The 18451-nt window shown below is 40.1% G+C and overlaps 1 protein-coding gene across 14 annotated transcripts in view; it reads right to left on the bottom strand.

Annotated features, from left to right (window-relative positions):
• PPP2R2B (protein phosphatase 2 regulatory subunit Bbeta) overlaps positions 1-18451 on the bottom strand; it is a 450154-nt gene that overhangs the window by 228531 nt on the left and 203172 nt on the right. The gene's annotated exons all lie outside the window — the stretch shown is intronic.

Genomic DNA, 18451 nt, shown 5'->3' on the forward strand with positions numbered 1-18451 from the left:
TGGCAGAACTAGAATTTAGAATTATTCTATCTGAATCAAGAGCCAGAATTCTTAACCACTGCTTTACGTGTCTTTCTTGGCAAACGGAACTTTTGCCCTGATTTAGCCATAACCGTATTTGTTTTCACTCCCCTATAAACATTTTACTTGTGTCCACTCACCTCATGTCCCTATTATTCAGGTGTCACCAGCAAGGTGCAGCTCTCCAATTGGTGCCATAATATTGATAAAATTTCCCATATGAAAAGTCATAAATCTTTATGATTTTCAGAAAGGTCATGTGCTTTGGTTTGTGGTCCAAAACCGGGCTTTAGGAATCAAAATAAAAGATAATCTAAACAGCTTGAGGATTTATGTGCCCATCTGTAGTTATACTCTAGTAGAAAAAAATTTTATGCCTAATAATCATTCTTTACATATATTTTTAAATTATTGGGAGAGGAAATAACATTAAAATGTGCCTTTAAGAACATATCAAGAAAGGAAAAATTAAAATTGTGAAATGTGCCCAAACAAGAATTTCAGAGACTGTTCTGAGTTTCCAGTCCACTACTTTCTGAGGGAGCATGGAGCCAGCATCTGCAGTTGAGTGAGCCTGGGCCCTACCCTCACGAGGGCAGAGTTAGTTTTAAGGATGATCTTCATCTTTGGTCGGTCACCTGTCCACAATGAACCTGGAGAGGAATGACCAATGCTTCACATCCCTCCTTCCCCTCAAGTTTCTCAGACTTGGAGAATTACACTGTACAAACCCTTAGAACTCAGTGTATTCCAGCCCTGGTAGTCTGCAGCTGAACAAAGAGAGGCCCAGAAAGGTGGTTAGCTGGCAGAGGCGGACCAGACTCAGGTCGCAGCCCTATGCATCTTCTATCACCCCATGCTCCCTCTTCAATGTCGGCCATATGATACAGGTAAGTAGTAAAGGATTCATCATTTGTGAATAAGGCCAACAGAATGTCCTCTCTGCTAAATGTTGATCACCAGACACTGCCTTAAGGAGAAGAGGTGTTGCTAATTCTGCATCAAAGATGGCTTGTATATGATGTTAGTTATAGCCTAATGACCTGGGTTGGAGTCCCGGCTCCAACAGTCAAAAGCTGTTGTGACCTTAGGTAAGTTACAAAACCTTCCCAAGATGAGGTAAGAAGGTAATGACCAGAGCAGCACCTCACGGAGTTGCTTGTAATGTATACATGCAGTAATTCATGTTCAATACTCAAATAGATGTCTAACATATAATAAACACTCTATTATTTTCATTACCATTATTTTTTTTGGCCAAGTTGTGATAGGAAATCTACTATTCGGTCTACAAGTAATTCTGCTATGACTCTCAGCTCACTCACTTGCCAACAAACCCAGGGCAGCCAAGACACCACTTGCTAAATCTCAAATAGGTAAAAAAATTTCTAACTCACGCCCAACCCACTTGGAGTATGAGCTTCTTTGGCACCACTTACAATCAGTAGTTTGGGTGTGGCCCCCTCACAAAGAAGCCTCACTTCTCAAGGCTCTTTACTGAGAAATGTCTGCAGCTAATGTGCTAAGAGAGGTCCAGTCATAATGTGGTACTGATGTACTGCCAACTATCCTATATAAGGATATTTTGCAAGACAATAGTATAGGGATCTATGGAGAAAAATTCCATTTCTTGTTGGGTTTCCTTTGTTTAAGGGTACTGAGTCAGAATGAGAGACGACACTGTTCCAAATTCGAGCTAGGTGTACTCCACTCCTATTTTGTAAAGATGATCTGACCCTGTTTAGCTTCTCGGGTAATGCTGTTTGCGTGCTTTGCTGACCTCAATCTTTTAGAGACTGCTGCTCTTCCTACTTCTGGATCTTTCAAGGAGACAGTGCCTTGGAGGGGCTCTGTGGCTTTGCCTGATAAGTGACAGCCAGACTTCTGTCATTTGCAAAACACAAGCATTTGCAGAACTCTGAGAACTGTTCCTTGTAGAGACAAGTCATTGCCAAAGGTCACAGAGATAGCTGCAGACACAGATGCAGTATTAGAATATATTGATTAGCCTTCTGGTTAGAGCTTTATTATGTAACTGGCACAATGCTATCTTGGTGCTGTAGGGTGACGTTTTGACAGTTTGCGGCCAGTAAACTTGCCATATGCATCAAAGACAAGGGAACACTACATTCCTCTGAAGTTCACAGACCCCTGAATATAGCTCCCGTCCACCTATCCATCCATCCAACAGGTGTCAGGTGCTATGACAAAAGCAGCATCAATAATAATGGTAAATAGTGTCCTAGAGTTTTTAAGTGAGAAGCAAAAAACAATCCATATGACAGATGGAGTATGTTGGAGTCATACGGTGGCTGGCAGAATAAATTTGTGTGGCTAGAGTATGGCACAGTGAAGTCCTAGGACAGCATTGTCCAAAATAAATAAAACGTGAGCCACACATGTAATTTTAAATTTTCTAGTTGCCATATTAAAAAGTAGAAAAAATCTAGATGAAACTAATATTACCTTTTATTAAATGTATGTTTTATTTAATCATTTTATATTTTATTTTTTTAAAATGTTATTTATTTTACTTTGAGAGTGGGGTAGGGGCAGGGGGGAAAAAAGAGGAAGACAGAATCCCTAAGGAGACTCTGAACCTTCAGCACAGAGCAGGACATGGGTTCTATTTTACAAACCTTGAGATTTTGATCTGGGCCGAAATCAAGAGTTGGATTCTTACCTGGCTGAGCCACCCAACTGCTCCAAAATTATCTCCTATTGTATTTAACACAATATATCCACTATACCATTTTATATGTAATCAATATCAAAACACTACTAATGAGGACTTTTTACCTTTTATGGTACTAATCTTTGAAGTCTGGTATGTATTTTACACTTATAGGACATCCCAAGTGAAATAGCCAAAAACATAGTAGCCACACATGTGGTGATCTTACTGGATAGTACACTATTAAGAAGTTCAAATAGGTAAAAGAGGCTTTTAGAATAGAGGAAATCGGGGGCGCCTGGGTGGCTCAGTCGGTTAAGCCTCCAACTTCGGCTCAGGTCAGATCTCATGTTTGTGGGTTTGAGCCCCACGTCGGGCTCTGTGCTGGCAGCTCAGAGCCTGGAGCCTGCTTCCGGTTCTGTGTCTCCTTCTCTCTCTGACCCTCCCCCTCTATGCTCTGTCTCTCTCTGTATCAAAAATAAATTAAAACATTTAAAAAAATATTTAGAATAGAGGAAATTGGAATCAAACAATTTGATTTGTGAGAAATTTGGGTATCTGAGCTGACTTCCCAAGTATGTTTGCTCCGTAGTCCCACATCCCACCCTGCGTAAAAGAATGTCTTTCTCAGTATTTTATGAGCCCTCAGTGAAAAGATTCTTTTGTATCCCTAACAGTGAGCTTAGCACACATCCATGTTGGCATCCGTGTCTTTATCCGTTGAATAAATAGATGCAAGAAAAATAAAAATAGCCACCTACCACTTGCCAGACTCCATGTTGCTATTTTGCGTACAATCTCTACCATTTATAATGAAGTTGTAAGAAACCACTAATATCTCCATTTTATGAGAGGGAGTGAAATGCACAGAGTTAAGTGATTTCCCAAAATCACAGTACTAGAATAAAGGGAGGGAGAAGGGAACGTGCAGCCAGACCTAATAGGAGGGAGAACATTTTGAGGCAAGGAGGAGGGTAGACTAGACTCTAGGGGGAGCCCTATAGAGTTGAGGTGGGTATGGATACAGGGCTCGGGATACATCAGGTGTCTGCCCTCTGCTCCATCCCCAGACACACACACACACACGCACACACAGAAAAGAGACAGAGAGAGAGTTAGATACCAGCATATTTATGGCTAACTAGCTTGTTCGACAAATCCAAAACAATATCTTTTCTGTCAGCCCCTTATTCTGTCTCTTCAGCTAAAAGTTTCCTTAAAATAAGAAACAAAAGCCAACTACTAGTTTCCCAAGTCAAAGGGCCTTTTGGGAAATGAGAACCAAACAAACTCCTGTCAGAAGAGGCTTTACAGGTTTCACCCAGTCTTCCCCAGGCCGCCCTCTTCAACATTTCTGAAAAATGGGTATCCATCTTCCTTATGAAAAGATCATCTCCCAGGACCATCCCTTCCACTCTTGAGAGGGTCAATGGCAAAATACGGCTCCACATGCTGATCCCTAGCCTCCCTTTCTCTAACTTCTCATTAGTTAAGAGCTGGTTCTAATCGTGCCCTACAGGCACCTCTTACTCAGGCAGGCATCACATCCCCTGTCATGGTGGTGAGATAAGCAAACATGACTTCAGCAGGACTCAAAACAATTAGCATAGACTCAAATTGAGTCCTAAAACTTAGGTGCAATTTCTAAAACATTAAAAATCTTGTATTTGTGTCAACTAGGAGGATAAATATAAGAATTAGGGCTTTCTTGTCCTTACAAAACTTGGTATTTTTCTCATTGTTACTATAGCTTAGAAAAAGACTTAATAAATCTGCTGGCCATATAAATTGTCATCAGCATCTTTGAGAGCCAAGATCCCATTTAAAACAAGTCTACAAACTGGAATGATAAAATAAGAGAAGTTGTCATTTGCTGACTTCCTGTGTTTGGATGGCGACTAGCCCCCCACCCCAGGACGGAGAGGAGCAAAACAGAATGCAAATACACTCTCACCATTTCTGCAGTTTTATTCACCCTTCTTTCCAAATGTTTGTTTTTGCTTCCTTGGGGTATCATGAAGAGTGTGTTATAACACAATTGTTCTGAGTTGTTGCCAGAAAGTCAAGTTTATCTTTAGCATCATCTCTGGGTAAATAGCACAGACAAAGGAAAATAATGTTTGGGGCCAAATGTTGAAAACTTGAGTCTTGTGTAGCCTTAGCTGAAAGAGCAAAGAGCTAAAATGAAAAACTAGTGATGCTGGTTCCAGTTTTCTCTACAAGAATTTCTATTTAGAAGAGTGGAAAGAGGAAGGGCTTCAACTACCAAAAGCTATGAGTTCAAACTCAGACTTGATCAGTTGCTACCTCATCGAGTACCCCTAGATGAACTTAAATCAACATTTAACTGAATGACTCCTCCATGCCAAGTACTTTGTCCCCACAGAATTTAAATTAAGTTAGTTACCTCTCTGATTGTTTTTAAATAAAAAAGAATATGCATTACTATTTTAGGGCTCTAATAATATAAGATAATAACACATGTAAAATTACAAAGCCCTAAGTATGTAGGAGTCATTGCTTAATAAGTCTTAGTTTCTTCTGTCTTCAAAATAACCAAATAAATTTCTATTTTGAGTTAACTTGTGCTTTAAAAGCACAGCTCTAGCACATAACAAAAATAAAACCAATAGACAGGTCCATAAATCTAGACATTCCCCAAATACCCCAAGTCTTTTCAGGAGGTTCATCAACTAGGACAAGCAGACTTCAAATATCAGTCACAGATACTAACTACTTCCAATAATCCTACTTTGACTTTAACTTGGTTTAATGCAAAAGAGTAGTAAATTGCTTTACTTTTCAATTATCAGAAAGCGTGGTGTAAATAGCTTAAAAATCACAGCAATACACAATACTGAAATGTTAGAACTGCTCTTTCCAAATTATCTATTGACTGCATGTAACATGTGAAACACTGTGGTGAGATTATAGTAATCAAAGTACAAACAGGTCCCTGACCTGATGGAGCTTACTCTCTACTGGGGGAGATATAATGTCTGCCCTCAGGGAGGCTTGAAGCCTTGACCAGGAAAAGAAACAAGACACACATGCTTTGAATTCAAGTGACCAATATACTATTTTTAAAAAATGTGTTAATGTTGTATTTATACTTGAGAGGGAGAAAACGAGCACAAGCTGGGGAGGGGCAGAGTGAGAGACAGACACAGAATAGGAAGCAGGCTCTAGGTTCTGAGCTGTCAGCATAGAGCCTGATGTGGGGCTTGAACTCACAAACTGTGAGATCTTGATCTGAGCCAAAGTTGGACACCACCCACGTGCCCAAATATGCTATTTTATCAGCATTAAATTATGACTTTGAGTCTCTGATATAGGGATTCAGAAGAGATGGACAGAGTGAGGCTTTTGGGGAAAAAAGTAGGATTTAGGCTGAGACTTTTGAAGATTCAGGGTAATGATTCAAGGTCTTATACTCTCCTCTTTGAAAACAGAATGCACCAAAACTTAAAGCAGAATCTACCTACAATAATGCCTTTCTTCCTGAATCCATGTTGCCCTCTTTCAACTCTGTAATCTCACTGGGTTCTATCTCATCCAAAAGGCAACATTAACTGTTCCTGAGCAAAAGATAATTGGTCAGGTTTTTTTTTTTTTCAGATTGTAATTTCTAATTCTGAGATTCCCCCATTTCTATCTCCCAAACTTCCCTATAAGCAGGAGATGATCACAACTCAGACAGCTATGCTGCCTCTCCAGCTAGCCAGAAAGGGAATCAGATCAGGCTAGTCATGAAGAGGTCTGATGTTAGACAGCTTTTAAAATTCTAAATCTGGGGCCCCTGGGTGGCTCAGTTGGTTAAGCCTCCGACTTTGGCTCAGGTCATGATCTCACATTCGTGGGTTCGAGCCCCGCACTGGGCTCTGCTGACAGCTCAGAGCCTGGAGTCTGCTTGACATTCTGTCTCTCTCTCTCTCTGCCCCTCCCTCTCTCATGTTCTGTCTCTCTCTGTATCAAAAATAAATAAAACATTAAAAAGAAATTTAAAAAAATTCTAAATCCTATTTGAACTGGACAAGCTTTACAAGTGAGCCCTCTGAGATAGGACTTCAGCCATAATCCCTCCCAGGTCACTCTGAAGCCAGAACAACCATACTCCACTCATGGCACAGAGGATACAATATTCTCCTCTTAATGTACTGCACCTTAACACATCAGTTATATTCCCCACATTTTTTCACCTCAACTTTCTTCAAACTTGTGAAAAACTTGATCAGCCATTGACAGATGAACCTCAGGTGAACCTATGACTTCAATAAAATTACATGGCTCATAGCATGTTTATGACTTTCTTGGCATTTTTCCTATGAAGAAGGTCCTTAGTTCTCATGAAATTTTCTAAGGGTTTCATGAATCCTCCCTACCTACACTCCCACCAAAAAGTTTAACAACCTCGATTTTATAGCTACCAGGGTCAAATTTCTATTTGTACCATTTCCAGATGGCTATACTCCAACCATAAACTCAGAGAAAAATGACACACTTAGAAAAGAATATTTCAGTGTTTCTTCTGTACTAATAACAACCAAGTACTAACTGTTAGAAGACTTGGCTCATAGACTATAAAATCAGTAAATCAATAAATAATCTTTAAAGGCAGATTCCCCCCTCTCCCATCTTAATGCTCAAAAATTATCCAGGTATCAGACTCTGTAAATAATGACAAATTTGTGTCTTAATACAAACAGTTTTTATTAGCTGTCTATTGATACTTAGTAGTCTACTGTGCACTATACTCGGGGAAGTATATTAACTCATTACTTTGGAGCTTACAATTAAACTGCTTTATCAGTAATAAAGGTTATAAAACTATCCCACTCCTCTTCCCCCAGCAGTGATACAATATAAGAAATTAGGTTTTAAATAGTCCCAAGGGAAATATATTCCCGATGAGCTCAAATCCGATTTTATACATTCCTAAATGTTCTTATAACAAGCTGTGAGGTCATAAAAGTCACGGGTGTTCTCTCATGACAGAGAAAGTACAAGTTAGAAAATATAATCTCATGGGGTTACCCATCCAGCTTTGGCTCAGGTCATGATCTCAGGATTCATGAGTCTGAGCCCCGCATCAGGCTCTGAGCTGACAGTGCAAGCCTGCTTGGGATTCTCTCTCTCTCTCTCTCTCTCTCTCTCTCTGAATTCTCTCTCTGCCCCTTCTCCCTCATGCTCTCTCTCCTTTTCTCAAAATAAATAAGTTAACTTAAAAAAGAAAAGAAAATATAATCTCACCATCCATTTTGGCCACAACTAACCATGTGACCCCCTACTTCTTTTGAGAAGTAGCCTCAGCTCATTCCTCCATTATTTGGAGGGAGCTCTCCTTGCTTCATCGATTTGACAGCTATCATAACCATGAGATAATGATTTCAAAATTATACTGAAATATTCAAGAATGTCAGACAAATAAGAGGTTATCTTCTTTCCTGGCCCTCTTGGTTATTTGTTCCTTCTCCACACATATAAACTGTTGGAAGGACCCACCAAGATGTCATTATGGATCCGCAGGCATTTGTTTCAGAAAGAGCCAACCACTTATCTGGAAATCCAGAAACTAGAGGCAGGACAGAAGACCTAGATCTGTAGCTTCACTCTGTGCAACTGAATCTTCAGGGAAAAAATTTGAGATGCCAGTCAGAAAGCACCCTGGACACTTAATGTGATTCCATTACAAAGAAGAGCTCATCAAAGCCAGCTGGGTTTAGCACCTACACATCCTTTCATCGTTTTGCCTCTATAGATCATTATATAGGTTCCACAAAACTTTCACATAACTTACTCCATCTTTTTGCCATTAATAACACTGTGAGGTACATAGAACAAACTTTATTCCATCTTTCACTTCACTGAATGTTTACCTTTCCTTCTTTCACAAACCTTCAACTTCATTTTCTTTTGATTCTTTCAACATGTCACAAGCCTCAGGCCTCTTGCATATGCCATTTCCTCCACTGGATCTACTCTTGCCCCAATATTGTATGTGGCTTAATCCTTTATCTCCCAGCTTATGTCAACTCAATGGAGGTTATGGAAAGCCATGTCACCATCTTTAACTAGTATCTGTCTGTCGTTTGTTTTCATCACAGATAATTTACCATTACTTAATTTACTGCTTTTTATTTTATTTTGTAGGTCTCGTCCACAAACCTCTAAGCTCCATGAAAGATAGGCACCATGAGGGACAGCAGTGAGGGAGGGTGGTCAGCTCACAGCTAAAACATAAGTGGGCAAATCATAGCAAGAGCTGATAGAACAGGTATCCAACTACCATATACTGGGCATTCAGTGAAAACATGAGTGGAAGAAACCAGTTTTTAAGTATGTAGACTAAAGTCTGTGGGCATATGCATGTATAAAAGCAAAAATGTTGACTAACTTGTTAAAAAATATTTCTCTGGCAAGTGTAAAGCCAAAGATGTTGTCTAAGAGTTTGGAAGCTTTAGACCTGAGCTGTCCAATACAGTAGCCTCTAGCCACATGTGGCCATTGCACACTTGAAATCAGGCTAGTCTGAATGGAATGTATCCTAAGTATAAAATACACACCAAGTTTTGAAGACAAAATAGGAAAAATAGAAAATATATACTTTATAATTTTTATCTCCATCACATGTTGAAATAATTTTTCAATAAATTTGATTAAATGTACTATTAAAATTAATTTTGCCTATTTAATTTTTTAATATAACTATTAGAAAATTAAATTACATATATGGTTTGTACTGTATTTCAATTGGATGGCTCTGGTCTATAGCACTCCATAATTTGATCATTATGTGCTTACGTTTTATTTTTTTTTTAACCCTCTATGATGGTATACACTGGGGGTGGAAAATACACTCAAGTCTCAAAGTCACTGCCTTATATTATCATCCCACAATTTTTTTAATCTTATGCAAATATTAGGAAACTGCCCAGCTATGACACACTATAATACATCTGACTCCTAGGCAGAAACAGATCTTCACAAAACTGTACGATTGGTATTTGTCCATGGTTAGCCTTCACATCTTTTAACCCTACTTCCAGAGTCACTACCATGACCTCGGCCACCATGATCTCTCACCTGTACAACTGAATTCACTTTCCAGCTGGTCTTCCATCTCCAATGCATTTTTTATAAACAACAGCTAGAGTGATTGTTGTAGAGTACAAGTCTTATACTGACCCCAGGATAAAGTCCAAATCCTTACTTCAGCCTTCAATTCTAGACGTAATGCTAGTCTCGCTTGCCTCTCCTCTTCCTCCTCCTTAGGCTCCACGTTCCGACTACTCTGAACTCTATGAAACCATAAAAAGGTGCTAGGCTTCCTTTGGCTTGGGAAACTCTGTTCCTTCTGCTATATCCCACACCCATCACCTTCCTTTCATCTGGTCAGCTCTTATTCTGTGCTCCGTTTAGAATCAGAGAAAGTGACTGTGTAGGATTTTCCTGGCCTCCAGGAACCTTTCCCTTGCTGCCCCTGCCCCTCTCACCACCAATACCATCCCCATAACCAAAAGAGGGCTTATAACATGCCAGGCATGTGCTAAGCACTTCCTCTGATCATCCCATTGAGTCTCCACCATAAACCTATAAGAAGACGGAAGCTTACATTAATGTAGCACAATGTGCCAGAACATGTTCCAAGCTCTTGACATACATGATCTCAGACCCCAGGACAGCACTCTAAGTTAGAGTATTCTGTTTACTGATAAGGAACTAATGCCCAGAGAGGTTTAGTAAATCACCTAGCCTGTAGCTGGGGGCTTGAGCTCCTGCAATTTGACCTCACAGCCTGTATGGACTCATGGTAGGTTCTATCACTATGTTAGGGAAGATCAAACAGAGTATCAGAAGGGTTGAGTAAGGTCAAGTCAGGATTTGAAAGACCAGTTAGAAGTCCCTTTATGTTTCTTCCAATGACCCTATACACCCGTCCACTATGTCTTACAACTGCCTACTCGCTTACTAGACTATAAGCTTCTTAGTCTTTAATTTTTAATAACAGTTTTAGACTAACAGAAAAAGTGAACAGATAGCATAGAGAATTCCCATATATGCCCTGCAGAGTTTCTGCTATTATAAATGTCTTATGTTGTTACACTTAATGAACCACAGTGTTATTAATGAAATTTCACTGTAATTCATATTTCCTCAGTTTTTACCTAATGTCCCTTTTCTGATTTAGAATCCCATCTAGAACATGACATTGCACTTAGTTGTCAGATTTCCTTTGGCCCTTCTTGTTTGTGGCAGTTTCTCAGACTTCCCTTACCTTTGGTGACCTTGACAGTGTTGAAAGACATGGTCAGGTACATTGCAGCAGGTCTCCCTATTGTAATTCATCTGATGTTTCTCTCATATATAAAGATCACAGAGGTAAAGTGCCATTTTCGTCATATCACATCACAGCTACCTACTATCAACATGACTTATGAGTACTCATGTGGACCTTCACCACCTAGCTCAAGTAGTGTTGGTCAGGTTTCTCTTCTCTAAGTTTACTCTTCCAGACCTCTCTTCCAATCTGTACTCTTGACAGCAGTGTCTACATGCAGCCCACTCTTTGGGAAGAGTGGAGAGCTATACCCGTTTACTATGTTCCTTGAGGCTAGGTCATCTATAAAATTTATTTGGAGCTCTGCATAGGAGATTTTTCTCTCTGCTTGGATTAATTTATTTGTACCAGTATGGATTCATGAATATTTATTTTGTACTTTGGTTTATAATCCAATATTACTTTTTTTTGTTTTGCTAAAATTATTCCACTAGAGACATTGGGAACTTTTTCAGTTGGCTTCTCTGTCCCTTTGACATATTCCCACCACTGTATTTTTTTTTTGAGCACTTCCTTATAATTTGGCACTTCAAAAGGCTCTAGCCTCATCTTGTAGATTTTCTTCCTTAGTCCCAGAATGAGGCAATCCTGGTTCCTTTCATTGGACAATGGTTTTAGATATCAAGACGTGGGAGCTAGTGGTAATTGTTGTTACTGGGGTGTCATTTTTTAGGCTTTCTCAAGTGACAAAAAATAAGCTCATGCATAAACACACATTTATAATTATTTTTAATGTAACTAAGTATTTCTTTATAAAGCGAAATGTGTGTTTTTTTTCTGATGTCTCCGGCTTCGATTGTTCACCACATGGACCATCTAACCTCCTATTCTTGCTCCAGCAGTCAGAAATGACTATAAGCTTCTTAAAGCAAGCCTTAGTGCCTTAATGTATTGTGCTATTCCAAGTGTAGTGCTTGGCACATATAGTGCACCTGTGGACTTGCAGTTCCAGTAATTTCAATTCTGGAAGGGAATACAGATAAATTTGCAAATTTTATCAAATACAGATTTCAAAGACTAAAATCACAACAATTTATTAGGGCAACAGTGTAAGAGGGTGCATAACAAAGGTCTGATTTAAGTGTGTTTATTCAACTCCGTGAAGGGAAAATGACAGCAATGCATCTAAGCTACGCAAAAAGGATTCAGGCTTCCTTGAAAGGAATTCAAGTGGCATAAAATGGTTTGTTTCCCCACAGCAATTTACATTTATTAAAATAGCTAATAGGCATAATCATTGTCAAAATAGAGCTTCCACCCTGTATAATGTCTTAATATATTCTCGAAGTTCCTGACAAACAGGCACAAAGCCATGGCAGATTAGACTCTAAGTGGAGGATCACTCTAATAGCACAGCAGAAAAACCAATCTCACACTTCTGGGAAGGAAAATAAGACCTGAGAACAGCTTTTGAAGGCGAAGGGTAAAGTACAAAGGGGAAGGTGCTGAAGTAATGCATCAGCTAGAAGGGGAATGGGCTCTAATGTGACACTCTGCATTAATGACGCTAATTTATGTCTGGGTAAGTGTGTGTGCATGACACAGAGGAAATTTGAAGAGGTCTATATTATACCACGGAGGAGCTCATCTTCAATCTCTCGGAAGGGTACGTGCTTTCCACGGGAACTGCCTCACATGGGCATATATTATGTAGATTCTGTGTCAGTTTCACATGAACAAATCACTTGTCTCCTTAAATCTATTCTGGAGCATTTCCAATCTGTTCTTTACACTGCAGCCAGAATGATCTTTTTGAAAAACAAATGTGGTTGCTGCTCCTCATCTTCCCTACATGTAAGCATTTTAACACTTCCCCCTACTTGTAGGATTAAAAAAATAATAAAGTCCTTGTATGTCTCCAAGGCTCTGCAAGATGGGTCTTCTCATGCCCATCCTGTGGGAACTCAAGCCACATGGGGCATCGTTCACTCACCTGGACACACACTCTCTCTATGCTACTGTTATAGGGACCTTGTCCATGCAGTTCTCTCTGCCTGAGCCATCCCTCCATAGACAACTCCCATGATAGCACTAGGTTTTAGTCCTATCACCCCTTCACCAGGGAGGCTTTCCCTGAATGGGTCCAACAGCCTTTTACACACTCTCTCAGCACCACAAACTCTTCCTTTACAGGGCCTGTCACAGTTACAACTGTATCTTCATCTTTATTAATTCTTGATTAATGTATTTCCCCAGAGGGAACCCCAGAGGGGCTCTTTTACTCCATATCCCTGGCACCTAAGCCCATGCCTGGCACACACCAAGTGCCCAATACGTATGCACTGAATCAACAAATGAAAAAAGACCAGTACATCCATCCACACTACTGCTAAGGCTATCTTGAACATGAAGGCTCCTCTTTAGATTCTGAAGAATATGTCATTTCACAGCAGAAATTTGATGGGTCACTCTTGTGATGAATATAGAAAATATACTCTGCTAGGCTTCAGTAGTTTCCACAAAAACAGGAGGTCCCTTTTATCAAATGAGTTATTAATGCACTGAAATTCAAGTTTTTTAATACAGTATATGTATTGTAGGGAAGTGGACAGAAGGGGAAGTGAAGAAACAATTCTACCCAGAAGAGGTGAGCTACAGTGTTGATTATCTACTAATACTTAAGGTTATTTTTACCAAGTAATATTGCTTTATTTGACAATATCCCAAGTGCTACCATTGGTTTTCAAACTCTAGCCATTGTGTCTGTTTTCCACTCAACAAATATTTAGTGAGCATATTTATGACATTGCAGTCATTGTGTTAGACCCAGTATACATGCTGAGCAAGAGACCCCATGTGCTTTAGCCCAGGTGGGAGGAGGCAGCCAACACAGATGGATAGTTATTTCAGATTAGTGTGTGACTAATGCTGATAAGGAAAGAAGTCATATTATATGTGAGTGAGATAATTTCCACTGTTTCTGCATGATCTTAAGCAATCCAAATGTCTCACTGGGGTAACCTACATCATCACCGCTCTGTGATATCAAGAAATCACAGAGTTTTCATCTGACAAATGATTAGAGGATTCTACATTTTAATATCGTGGTGTCCGATAAGCATTTAAATATATTCATGCCCCTTATTTAATAAATGACTAGGGAAAGCACAAAGTGTATCTTTTCTAAGGAGTCACTATAATTGTTCAAAATCTCTACTGCCGGCTTTGATGTACCCTGAAAGATCTGAGTGTCTTATCCTCTAAGATACGTATCTTGACAGAGCATCTATTTCATGGCAAGATATTTTTATTTGGTTTTAACGATAAGTAATTCAAAAGAAGTAGTTAGTGGCACAGAAATCTTAAAGACATGAATGGAGAGATGGTACAGTTGACAAAGACTGAATCAAGACTCTCTCCATAACCATTATGAGCCTTGAGACCCAGGACAGTGTTGGCAGAATAATTGGCCCTCAACAATTACGGGTTAAATGTTGCTGGATGAACGAGGATACTTTGAGAAAATTAGCTAACTGAAGCAGGGGGCCATCGTGGAGAAAAAAGAGAAAAACTAATGTTGAAGCAGTTAGCTTATCAAGAAGAAAGGCCACAGAGAAAGGACACCAAAACCAGTATCCTCTTCGTCCCCCTTTTGACAAAGGCCCTAGGCTCCCAGGAAGCTGGACAATCTTAGCACAGACCACTGGAAGCTCTGAGGAGCCACAGCTCAAGATAATGCTCTAGCCTACGGTCTTCAATGGAGAAGAACCATCAGCAGATTGATAAATTCTTCTGTTTACACTTCTGAACAAATAAACTAATTGCATCTTTGTTTTAAACCTAACAACTCATAGCTTGATTACAGGTCATTAGTGACCATTAATACACGGAACTGTTTGCATTACGCTGGTCTATCTGAATTACAGCCTTGCCTTGAACACCAGCTCAATCAAGCTTCCAAAGGGAAACCCCGTTATCAGGCCTCAAGCGGGACTAAAAACAAACTAACAATTAGCCTCTGCCATTGAACTGTGATGCAGAAGAATTCACTATTTTGGTTCATTGTTGAACTAGCCATTCCCTTTGTAGTGGAGACATGCTCTTTGGGCCCAAAGAGTAAGTGACCACTGCTCTGAACATTTTAAATTCTTCCCAATGACTGCTAATGTTGTACTGGCCAGCAGCACAAACCTGCTTGCGTGGTGCTAGTACAGGCAGTCCTAAATACCTAACATGGTGGCTGATTACCGTGCAGATAAGAGCAAGGAGCACATTGGGGAATGTCAGAAATATCAAGGGACGGGAACAGAGTCTCCGCAAAAAAGCGGAGGCGGGGCAGAGAATATATATATATATGTGTGTATAGTGCATCCACCCACACATCAACTATATAGTCCAGAATTTTAAAAAGCCCATTTGAGGGTTTGGATTATCCATACAAAAGGCCACGACACTTGAATTGGATCATTGCCAAGCCCTCATTTCATTTTGGGTTATGCAGTCACAGAGGGGCGAAGTGATTCACAGAGATGAACGATCTCAGAAATTTCTGAGGATTTTCTAACATAGCAATTGCTATTTGGGAGCAAATCCGTGGTCCATCTTATTTTTACTTTTTATTCTAGGCTAACTACTGAGCACATGACTCATGCCTCAGCTCAACATGTACAAGGACAGTCTAGCATCCTGTGCAATTTTAAAAGCTCTTTCAAATGAGCTATCCAAACCACAGTGAGACACCACCTCACACCCTTCAGAGTGGCTAAAATTACCAGCTCAGGCAATGACAGATGTTGGCGAGGATGCAGAGAAAGAAGAACCCTTTTGCACTGCTGGTGGGAATGCAAACTGGTGCAGCCACTCTGGAAAAACAGTATGGAGGTTCCTCAAAAAATTAAAAATAGAACTACCCTATGACCCAGCAATTGCACTCCTAGGTATTTATCCAAAGGATACATACAGGTGTGCTCTTTAAAGGGGTACATGTACCCCAATGTTTATAGCAGCACTATCAACAAAAGCCTTAGTATGGAAAGAGCCCAAATGCCCATCGACAGATGAGTGGCTAAAGAAGATGTGATGCTAGGCGAAGTAAATCAGGCAGAGAAGGACAGACACCATATGTTTGCACTCCTAGGTCTAACAGGAGAATAGGAGAAACCTAATGGAGGACCAGGGGGAGGGGAAGAGGGAAAGAGAGTTGGGGAGAGAGAGGGACACAAAACCTGAGAGACTATTGAATACTGTAAACGAACTGAGGGTTGAAGGGGGAGAGGGGAAAAGATGTGGTGATGATGGAGGAGGGCACTTGTGGGGAAGAGCACTGGGTGTTGTGTGGAAACCAATTTGACAATAAACTACTTAAAAATAAATAAATAAAGAAGATGTGATATATATACATATATATATATATCTACATACACACACAATGGAGTATTAATTGGTGATCACAAAGAATGAAATCTTGACATTTGCAACAACATGAATGGAACTAGAGCTATTATGCTAAGTGAAACTTGTCAGTCAGAGAAAGACAAATATCATATGACTTCACTCACATGGAGAATAAGGTACAACACAGATGAATATAAGGGAAGGGAAGCAAAAATAATAAAAGAGACTCTGAAATACAGAGAACAAACTGAGGGTTGCTGGAGGGGTTGTGGGTAGGGGGATGGGCAAAGGGCATTAAGGAAGACACTTGAGACAAACACTGGGTGTTATACATAGGGGATGAATCACTGGATTCTACTCCTGAAATCATTATTGCACTGTATGCTAACTAACCTGTGTGTGTGTGTGTGTGTGTGTGTGTGTGTGTGTGTGTGTATTTATTTATTTATAAAAGAAAAAAATGAGTTACCCTGTTCATCTTTATTTTTTATCAGCCCCCTGAAAAAGTGAGATTATTAATAACACAGTAATGGCGGAAATGTAAGTTCTAGAGTCAACTTCTGTCTTCAAGTCCTGGGTTTTCCACTTACTAGCAAGGTGACCTTCAGCAAATGACTTCGTGTTTCTGTGCTTTACTTTTCTCATCTGTAAAACACGTTTAATAATGGTACCTACATTCATATGGTAAATGTAGGTAAAATTTTAACAAGTAATGAATGCAGGGAAATGCTCCACGTACTTAAACAAGGCACATGGTAAGTGCTCAATAAATATTAACTGTTTTTGTTTCTCTCCTTCCTTTCCTCTATCACCACAACCAGCACTCACCACAGCCACCATCTCAGGTACCACCGTCCTCACCACCACCATCCCCCACAGGCAGAGAAACTAAATCTTCAAGACAGACTTTTCCCTGAAGTCACCCACTACTAAGCAACTCAGGTAGGATGAAAGCATTGTCTTCTGACCACACCACTGTTCCTACCTGGAACGCTTTTCACTCTTCCTCACGTCACCTGACTCCCTCTCCTCAGGCATCAGGTCTCAGCAGAGCCATGTCTTTATTCATGAGCTCTCCCCTGAGTTCTCTCACATCACCTCACAGTCCCCTGGATGTCCCCGTCACAGGATTTCTCATGCTGAATTGTATTTACTTGTTGTCCTGTGTCCCTCCTGGTCCATGAGCTCCTGAAGAGTCCAGGTGTGGGTACCATCCCCTGCGTCCCAATGCAGAGTATAGCCCCAGGCACCTGAGCACTCAATAAATACTTCGTCAATGAAAGGTTATATGGCACACTCCTTTCACACCACTCTGCAGCTACATACCACGGTATTACTTCTCAGTGGAGCACTGTTTGGGAAGTCAGAGATAGTCATACATGGCTTTATGCCCTTACACTGTTATTAAATAACCTTAGCCTCATGATGAAAACTCAAGGCAACCTTAACTGAATTTTAATGGATTCCATTTCAGAAGAAAGTAGCTGAACTTGGTGAAATATAAAGCCTTCAAGTGATGCTTATATTATGTTAACAAAAAAGCACATTCATTCATTTTATACCTGACACTCAATCACAGAGCTATGCACAATGCTTAGTTACCAATCCCTCAGCATTTGGAAAATGGCACTGCCTTTGTACATCGAAAGGATTTTTCAGAAACAGTCGGACTTGATGGGGTGTGGTGAAAAGCATTCTCTCTCACAATGAGCTATTTAAATTCCAGCTCTGAACTGTCTCCCACTTGCTGCTTTTGTGCTTTTGGAAATTTTAAGTCTGACATGACATGGGTCAGAAAAAACATGACCAAAGCACAAATATTTCAATCCTACCCCCTCCTTTCCCTCTTAGAGGAGGCCAGGAGGGCATCAAGGTTGGCAGCTCCAGGGAAACCCATTTGACGTCCATCTTGTCTTATTTCATTAAAGCAGCAACTGAGGCCATATCAAATGAAACTCAGACCCCCCCATCCAAACTGTATTAGAACATACTGAAAAGGTTACCTGGTTGGTAGGAATACAAGAAAGGCACAGTGAATTTACAACAGATATAAACTCTTTATTAAAATAGGTCAAACAGAAAGA

The sequence above is a fragment of the Suricata suricatta genome, chromosome 6, assembly GCF_006229205.1.
Source record: "Suricata suricatta isolate VVHF042 chromosome 6, meerkat_22Aug2017_6uvM2_HiC, whole genome shotgun sequence".
NCBI classification, from domain to species: Eukaryota; Metazoa; Chordata; class Mammalia; order Carnivora; family Herpestidae; genus Suricata; species Suricata suricatta.